A 7,143-nucleotide genomic window follows, 5' to 3' on the forward strand; every position below is an offset into this window, starting at 1 on the left:
AACAAAAACAAAAGCTTCTTACATACAAAAATAAACTCAACTTGGTTTGGAGTTACAAGACGTGCACACTACAAAACAACACCAAGATGGATGGCACTGGGAATGGCCAAGGTAGCAAAATACTCAAAGCATGGAATCAACTGACGTGGAGTGGAATCGCCGAGTGCCATCCAGCTGTCAAGTTTCTGCTTAAGTAGCACCAGGGTCAATTGGAAGCAGCTGTGCACGTCCCACAACTCCGCCCACAAGGGCTACACGGGAACTCTAGGAGGAAGGAGAAATGTAAGAACAAGGTCAACTGCACCAAAATAGGAAAACTGACAACACAAACCACAAGGCGGCAGCAGGCGTGACAACTTCCCTCAAATTAATTTGGAAAAAATATACTGAGCAGAAGAGAAAAATCATCACAAATGAAGTTAAATCATTCAAAAAGTTTACCTATGTAACTCATTTATATCCAAATTCATCAAGGATGTTTCTCCAGAATGTTCCATTGGGGAATGCTGTCAAACTGTTATGTCTACTAGGAAAATGTAAACCAAATATTTTTTGTTAAATTCTGTCATTATGCGTGTGTGTGTGTGTGTTGTACATTCTAAAATACATCATAAAAACGATTAACATCAAATACAAAAATAATATGAGTGTGATATTTATATAGTTTCTTTTTTTTTCTTTCCTTATGCTACTGTTGTTTCAATACATTGTTAAATATTTGAATATTTTTTACGGAAATAAGTTTCATGTCTTTGTTTGGAAAATTTGAAATGGACAAGTTTACTTTTATTTTCAGAATAAGTAATTAGTACATATGGCCCTGCGATGAGGGGGTGACTTGTCCAGGGTACACACCGCCCTCCGCCCAATTGTAGCTAAGATAGGCACCAGCGCCCCCCGTGTCCTCAAAGGGAATAAGTGGTAGAAAATGGATGAATTAATGGATAATTATTACATAGTAAAATAGTTTTACCGGGGGTGGAAAGCTGGTTTAACTTTTTTCTCTCGTGAGATTTGGAAAAGAGCTGGTTACTTGTTTCTCTCGCGAGATCTGACAACACTGCGCGCGAACCAAACACGGCGAGGATAAAGCAAGATGGCGTGTGACGGTGACGACGTCAGAGTTCAGTGTTCTGAATCTATGCCTCCATCCATCCATCCATCCATTTTCTACCGCTTATTCCCTTTCGGGATCGCGGGGGGCGCTGGCGCCTATCTCAGCTACAATCGGGTGGAAGGCAGGGTACACCCTGGACAAGTCGCCACCTCATCGCAGGGCCAACACAGATAGACAGACAACATTCACACTCACATTCACACACTAGGGACCATTTAGTGTTGCCAATCAACCTATCCCCAGGTGCATGTCTTTGGAGGTGGGAGGAAGCCGGAGTACCCGGAGGGAACCCACGCATTCACGGGGAGAACATGCAAACTCCACACAGAAAGATCCCGAGCCTGGATTTGAACCCAGGACTGCAGGAACTTCGTATTGTGAGGCAGACGCACTAACCCCTCTGCCACCGTGAAGCCCAATCTATGCCTCCATGTACACATATATGTCCTTTATTAGACTCTAGTAAACAGAGTAAACATCGTTGATAACTGTTTGCATCCGGTTATATTAGTCTGAGCGCACTTTTATACATTTCGAACTAGCTTAGCTTGCCAGTTAGCTTAGCTTGTTAGCAGCTCACAAAGAGAGGCGGAAGTGATCAAAACACATCGCTAAGCAGAGATCAAGTGTGAGTGTAAAGTGTTGTGATTGTGTGAAAATGTGCGAAAGAACGATAGCAGAGTACGAGGAGGAACTTTGTCCAACAAAAGAGGAGAAGGAGCGACAACAACAAAAACATCAAGTTGTGTTACACAGAACAGGTTTGTTTACTTCTTACCTCCACATCTTTACTAACTTTATATTTCATTATTAACACTATTCTCAAATAGATTGTCTAAAGGAAGATGAATTGTCATGTGAAGATGATAACCTGATTGTTTTACATTGTTCATAAAAACGAGACAGTTCTCAGACACACAATATTTATGAGAGGTTGATGTTCCTCTCAGTTTGTAACAATGTGTATCAACATGTCTGCACAAAACTCACACAGTCACCGGGGGAATATTCCAGAGAGCGAGTTAAGTGCAAAGTCCTGAGTATGTAAAGCTCGAGAGTTTTACCTCCAAAAATAAGATAGGTGAGACAAAGTCAAAATCAGTTACTATGGTAACTGACACTGTAAACATAGCCTGCTAGCTGGCAGGTTTGACAAGTTATATATGTGTGTAAAAGCTATGCTGAACTGTTATGTCCCTTATATTGGTGCAGCCATTAACCTACTACAACACCTACTACATCCGACTACTCAGTGGCCTAGTGGTAAATGTATCCGCCCTGAGATCGGTAGGTTGTGAGTTCAAACCCTGACTGAGTCATACCAAAGACTGTAAAAACGGGACCCATTACTTCCCTGCTTGGCACTCAGCATCAAGAGTTAAGGGTTAAAGGCCTACTGAAATCAGATGTTCTTATTTAAACGGGGATAGCAGGTCCATTCTATGTGTCATACTTGATCATTTCGCGATATTGCCATATTTTTGCTGAAAGGATTTAGTAGAGAACATCAACGATAAAGTTCGCAACTTTTGGTGCTGACAAAAAAGCCTTGCCTTTACCGGAAGTCGCAGACGATGACATCACAAGGGTAAGGGCTCCTCACGTCCTCACATTGTTTTTAATGGGAGCCTCCAGCAGCAAGAGCTTTTCGGACCGAGAAAACGAAAATTTCCCCATTAATTTGAGCGAGGATGAAAGATTCGTGTTTGAGGATATTGATAGCGACGGACTTGAAAAAAGAAAAAAAAAGCGACAGCTCCGGGCGACGGCAGTGTGAGCGTTTCAGATGTAATTAGACACATTTACGAGGATAATTCTGGAAGATCCTTTATCTGCTTATTTTCTTAATAGTGTTTTAGTGAGATTTTAAAGATTGTAAAGTAAAGATTGTAAAGACATACCTCGAGGTCGGGTGGCTGCGGTGAACACACAGTGTCTCAGAGAGAAGCTGAGGAGCCAAGCTCACAGCTGCTGCAGAACGACGAATAATCCTTGGATGTCTTTGGTAAGATATATATCACAATTTCCCAATTCAAAAACATGCTGGTTAACGTAGAGAAAACATGTTCGCTTGATCGCTCTGCTTTCACAACAAACAAAGAAACACCGGCTGCGTCCCGGTGCTAAAGACAGCTGCAATCCACCGCTTTCCACCAACACACAGTCTACATATAGTCTCCATTATTAAATGAACAAATTGCAAAAGATTCAGCAAAACAGATGTCCAAAATACTGTGTAATTATGCGGTTAAAGCAGACAACCTTTAGCTGCATGTGTGCGCAGCGCTAATATTTCCTTACAGTCCGTGACGTCACGCGTACACGTCATCATTCCGCGACGTTTTCAAAATTGCAATTTAGTAAACTAAAAAGGCCGTACTGGCATGTGTTGCAATGTTAATATTTCATCATTGATATATAAACTATCAGACTGCGTAGTGGGTAGTAGTGGGTTTCAGTAGGCCTTTAAATCACCATAAAAAAATATTCCTGGGCGCGGCCAAAGCTGCTGCTCAATCATAATCTCCATAGAGCTTTTCAACAGGTACAGCTACAATAGCCGTATTCCCATGGTCAAGCCACTCCTGAACTCAAGACAACGGAAGAACTGTCTGACTTGGGTTATGGAAAAGAAGCACTGGACAGTTGCAGAGTGGTCCAGAGTCCTGTTTTCAGACGAAAGCAAGTTTTGTATTTCATTTGGAAGTCAAGGTGCTAGAGTCTGGAGGAAGGCTGGAGAGGAGCACAATCCAAGTTGCTTGAAATCCAGTGTGAAGTTCCCACAGTCAGCAATAGTTTGGGGAGCCATGTTAGCTGCTGGTGTTGGTCCACTGTCTTTCATCAAGTCCAGAGTCAATTGAGCTGTGTACCAAGAGATTTTAGAGCACTACATGCTTCCATCTGTTGAAAAGCTCTATGGAGATGATGATTTAATTTTCCAGCATGATCTGGCACCTGCCCACAGTGCCAAAACACCATGGTCAGTACACCAGTAACTGGTTTACTGACCATGACATTACTGTCCTCGATTGGCCTGCCAGCTCCCCTGACCTGAACCCAATATATAATGTATTGGGTATTGTGAAGAAGAAGCTGAAAGAAACCAGACCCAATAATGCAAATGAGCTAAAGGCCGCAATTGAAGCATCCTGGGAATCCATAACACCTCAGCAATGACACAGGCTGATTGCCTGAATGCCACGCCGCATTGATGCAGTAATCCATGCAAAAGGATTCCCAACCAAGTCCATTAATTGACATTTTCAAATGTTTGATTTTGTTTTGCTGTTATTAATCTTTTTTTTTTTTTACTTGGTCTGAGGAAACATTCAAATTTTTTGAGATAGGATTTTTGAGTTTTCTTAAGCTGTATGCCATAATTAGCAATATTAAAATAATAAAAGGCTTGCAATATTTCAGTTGGTGAGTAATAAATCCAGAATGTACGACATTTTCATGTTTCTAGTTGACTTACAGAAAATAAAATACTTTATCACAATGTTTTAATTTTCTGAGGCAGTCCTGTAGTAGTTAAAATGTGTTTTGTTTGTGTCCTGTAGGCATCCATCAGCTGATTGAACACCAAGAAGAATGTCTCCCCCCTTTGCGGGGGGACAGTTTGACTTTAGAGTATCCACAGACCTATCATTTTAAAGGGGACGAAGAGGATCCACAGCCCCCTTATTTTAAAGAGGAAGAGGAGGGAGAGTGTCATGTAGGGCAGGAGGAGGCTGATCTCAGCAAGTTTCCACTGAGTGTTGTCTCTGTGAAGACTGAAGAGCATGAAGACAAACCACCTAAGTCCTCACAGCTTCATCACAGTCTAAGTAAGCACAACATCCACATATCATCTGATACAATGTTTGTGACACATGTTCATCCGGGGGCCACATTTATGACTAAAGATGGAGATATATTTCCTTTTTAAAACCACCATTTGAAAATCAATCGTCAACAGTGTAATTGCTGGGGTGTAACCATGTGACCTAGAGGCCGTCCTCCTAACCTCACGTGGTCAAATGAAGGCAAACATTCAATATGGCTACTGTTTATTTACCTTTAGCAGCACATATGTCAGCATATTTCAAAAGTTTTAGTGGTGAAGATAAGAGATGTATACCAAGTACCATTTTTCTAGTACTGGTTCCTAATTATGTTGTCTATAAGGACCGTGAAGATTCTGGACTAACGACAAAACTATTTGTATTTTTAATTCCAGCTGACTGAGGTAACTATGACACGTTGTCACATTGAGTTCAGCTGCCGCTGCTACACATTACAATCAGCTTTGAATAATGACTAATAAGGAAGCAACACAATTTTGATGTGTGTGTTATTGACAAGAAGATGACATAACTGCATTTCACCTTGCACTGCACACATAGTTGACTTCTATAAAATTTAAATAAAAAGCTATTGAAAAAAGATTTCCCTGTTCTGAGATGTTACAGAACATCATGAACCTCTCGGGCTAATAAAAATGCTATATAAAAAGCCTTTTTTCCACTTTGTTATTTCCACAAATTACATGTAGTACCGATAAATACTGGTATCAATAAGGAATATCAGTTAGGGTATCATATCGATAAATTCTCAGCGATTAACAACCCTACTGAAGATACAAGCCAGATATCTTTAAAACATATATTCAACGTTTATTTGGATTTAGTTACTTCTATGTTGTCCAGCAATGTCTCAATCAATCTAGTTTATTAGTACTAACTAGCAAAGTTTTCTTGTCTCTCTAAAGTCTTTATTTTGACAGCCCCCTTGCGGTAAAGTTGTTGAAATTCAAACTGAGGCAGTATTTGTGACTGATAAAACTTTCGGCGAATCATAATTTAAGAAATTGCACCGGAAAAATCATTACTTTTGAGGACGGCCAATGAAAACACAATCAAAATCAGAAATACTTTAATAATCCCAGAGCGGAAATTAAGGTTTTCCGCACAATCCCATTCAAGAGCAGACAAACATTACAGGGAGACAGAACAGGACCGCTGACGGGTCTGCCAATTTCCGTCGCCCCTTACAAAAAAGGGAGAAACAGGGGAGCAGGGGGGAGGAAAAACATTCAATCTCAGCCGGGTCCCTTGAGAGGGGGTCCAGACTGAGGTCAAAGAGAAAAACACACTCATAGCCATAGCACACAGAAACGTGTGTAAGAGGGAAACATCAAAGAACACAAAGGACATTAAAGACATTAAAAGAGCAGTCACTTCTACACACAGCCACCAAAGTAAACGATCCAAGATGGCGGCGCGCATGGACGCGACATCCCAGGCTCTCCCCTTAGGTGCATTGTTTTTATTGTTTTTATAAAGTTTATTACTAGCCCAGTCAGCAACTTGCTGGGCAAAGGTTATGTACAGCCGAAACGATTTGTTGGAGCTTGGATTGCGGTCTGAGCAGGCTATTTTGGTGGATTTTACGAGCCGCCACAACATCCCGGAGGAGCTAGCATGTAGCCCTGGAGCTCCATGGCGGGGGCGGAGGTGAAGACGGGGGTGTGTTAGCCAGACTAAAAATTAACCCAAAAAAAACAGCGATACCAAGTCTATTCCTGGCTAATGCAAAATTGCTCGCTCCTCATGGTGAAGAGGACAAGATGGACAGTTAAATGCCGACCCTTCCATCTAGCCAGGGAGCACTCTGCTGTCCTGATCACAAACGTGTATATAGCTCCCGATGCTAATGCTAGCACGGCACTAGCTCTGCTGCACGATACAATCAGTGCACAACAGAACAAATATCCCAACGCAGTCCACATCATAGCGGGGGACTTTAATCATGTCGACCTGAAAAAAGTGCTCCCCAAACTTCACCAGCATGTGAAGTGTGCTACGAGGGGAGCTAACACACTGGACAAAGTCTATTCCAACATAAAAAATGGATATAGAGCCAAAGAACTTCCCCAATTTGGCAGGTCTGACCACATGTCCCTGCTCATATTACCAGTTTACATACCAATAAGGAGAAGTGCTCCTATCACAACCAAAAAGATCAAAACATGGCCGGAGGGAGTC

The sequence above is a fragment of the Nerophis ophidion genome, linkage group LG28 (assembly GCF_033978795.1).
Source record: "Nerophis ophidion isolate RoL-2023_Sa linkage group LG28, RoL_Noph_v1.0, whole genome shotgun sequence".
Lineage (NCBI taxonomy): Eukaryota > Metazoa > Chordata > Actinopteri > Syngnathiformes > Syngnathidae > Nerophis > Nerophis ophidion.